Consider the following 2,868-nt stretch of genomic DNA (forward strand, 5'->3'; position numbering starts at 1 on the left):
GCATAAAGCTATGAGTGATCTTGGAAAGTTATGTGACTAGAGTGGCCAAGTCAGGAGTATTTTGGGGCTGAGCAGACGCCTGCTACTGTTGAGAAGTCTGAAATTAGCGGTTGTTGAAATTATGGAACTTGTTCTGATTGAAACCACCCTGAGAGTTGTTGTTGAAATTCTATTGAGACCTTTGGGATTGCACTTTCCACCCAAGGTTAGGATGATTCCTCTATCCCTGATTGAATGTATTTTAATAGGGATCATTATTGGAATTTTTGGAGGAATTTTCCATGTAATTGACTTGCTCAGGAGTGGGTTGAGCATAACCATAATGCTCCCCATGGTTGAAGCCTTCACTCATGTCATTAGATGCATCTTGAGTACTAATAGCTAAGACTAGCATCCCACTCAAGTGTTGAGAAATCATATTGATCTGCTGTGACATGTTCTTGTTCTGAGCTAGAATGGCATCCAAGTTGTCTACCTCCATAACTTCTTTTTTCACAGGAGCCATCGGGTTCCTTTAAGAAGAGTAGAGATATTGGTTAGCTACCATCTCAAAGAGCTCATTAGCCTCTTCAGGCGTCTTCTTCATGTGTAAGGAACCTCATGCGGAGTTTTCTAGAGACATTTTAGCCTTCTCAGAGAGGCCATCATAGAAAATTTATAGCCTGGTCCAATCTGAAAACATGTCCGGGGGACACTTCCTGATCATCTGCTTGTATCTCTCCCAGGCTTCATAGAGGGACTCTCCATCTTTCTGCCTGTAAGTCTGAACATCCACTATTAGCTTAGTCAGCTTTTGAGGTAGGAAGAACATGGTCAGAAATCCATTGACCACCTTGTCCCAAGAGTTCAGGCTCTCTTTTAGTTGAGTGTCCAATGCAACACCCTACCACACAGAGTCTTATGCTTAAGTCATAAAACAGAGTTGGTGATGTATTACGACCTCTAAAAGTAAAATTATAATATAGTTAAAAAAAGATTTATATCTAGGAGCCTTTTTAAAGAAGGTTTAAAACAAAGCGTAAGTAGAACAGCGCATCACTCATGTAAGTGTTAACATAATGAAGTAGGATAAGAGAGTTTCAAGATACAGATAGCAGGGCTCCTAACCCGGCTCGCGAATTTAAAATTGGATAGAGCATATAAACATATATACATATACATATACATATATATATATATATATATTACTTCATACAATATTAAGTAAATACATATATGAATCATTTTTAGTAAGCTAATTATATTAATACTAAATTTTTTATTTACAATTTTTTATTTTATATTTATTATATCTTAATTATTTATTTTACAACACCATGCACTAATAATAATAATATCTTATTCAGGATGTAACAAGCTAAGTTAAATAATATATAGCATTCAATCCAAAGTACACAATTAATTAACAGATTTATAATAATTAATTATTTTTCCTCCTCTTGATGAACCTGTTTCCAGCAGCATCTTCAATGGTACGTCCATAAGCCCAATTACAAACCAAATAGTTAACCATATTAACTGCATCTAAGGCTGTGAAACGGTTTAATCCAACCCATTTAGGCCCAGCTGGATAGGTTAATTGGTAGCATGCTTTGAATGAGTCCACTGTACTCCTTGGTCAGCACTACTGTTTCATCTCCCTTTAAGACTTTCTTCTTAGAGAGTAGGCCTTTCATGAGTGCCACATAGGGAGGCATTTTCTCCAAAATCTCAAACAAAAGGAATATTGATTAGTAGTTTTTAAAGATTTTCAAAAACTGAGAGAACTGCTCGTCCTTGTTCTCCTTTTGTAGCTTCTGAGGTTTTGGTGCTTCAGGCTATTGAATAGGCTCCCTAGGTGGGACATGTGACAATGTAAGCTTAGCTTTTCTTGAAGCTTCTTTCTCCTTTGACCCCTTAGCAGCTTGCACCTCCTTTTTCAGTATGGATTCATTATCCATTATGAGGGCCTTACACTCTTCTATTGGGTTTACCTCTGTGTCACCAAGAAGAGTGTTAGGGAGTCTCTTAGGTATTCTCTTGCTCAGTTGACTCACTTGTACTTCCAAGTTCTGAATGGAAGCTCTAGTCTCCTGCATAAAGCTATGAGTGATCTTGGAAAGTTATGTGACTAGAGTGGCCAAGTCAGGAGTATTTTGGGGTTGAGCAGACGCCTGCTACTGTTGAGAAGTCTGAAATTAGCGGTTGTTGAAATTATGGAACTTGTTCTGATTGAAACCACCCTGAGAGTTGTTGTTGAAATTCTATTGAGACCTTTGGGATTGCACTTTCCACCCAAGGTTAGGATGATTCCTCTATCCCTGATTGAATGTATTTTAATAGGGATCATTATTGGAATTTTTGGAGGAATTTTCCATGTAATTGACTTGCTCAGGAGTGGGTTGAGCATAACCATAATGCTCCCCATGGTTGAAGCCTTCACTCATGTCATTAGATGCATCTTGAGTACTAATAGCTAAGACTAGCATCCCACTCAAGTGTTGAGAAATCATATTGATCTGCTGTGACATGTTCTTGTTCTGAGCTAGAATGGCATCCAAGTTGTCTACCTCCATAACTTCTTTTTTCACAGGAGCCATCGGGTTCCTTTAAGAAGAGTAGAGATATTGGTTAGCTACCATCTCAAAGAGCTCATTAGCCTCTTCAGGCGTCTTCTTCATGTGTAAGGAACCTCATGCGGAGTTTTCTAGAGACATTTTAGCCTTCTCAGAGAGGCCATCATAGAAAATTTATAGCCTGGTCCAATCTGAAAACATGTCCGGGGGACACTTCCTGATCATCTGCTTGTATCTCTCCCAGGCTTCATAGAGGGACTCTCCATCTTTCTGCCTGTAAGTCTGAACATCCACTATTAGCTTAGTCAGCTTT

This window comes from Arachis duranensis, unplaced genomic scaffold, assembly GCF_000817695.3.
Source record: "Arachis duranensis cultivar V14167 unplaced genomic scaffold, aradu.V14167.gnm2.J7QH unplaced_Scaffold_66565, whole genome shotgun sequence".
Classification (NCBI taxonomy): Eukaryota; Viridiplantae; Streptophyta; class Magnoliopsida; order Fabales; family Fabaceae; genus Arachis; species Arachis duranensis.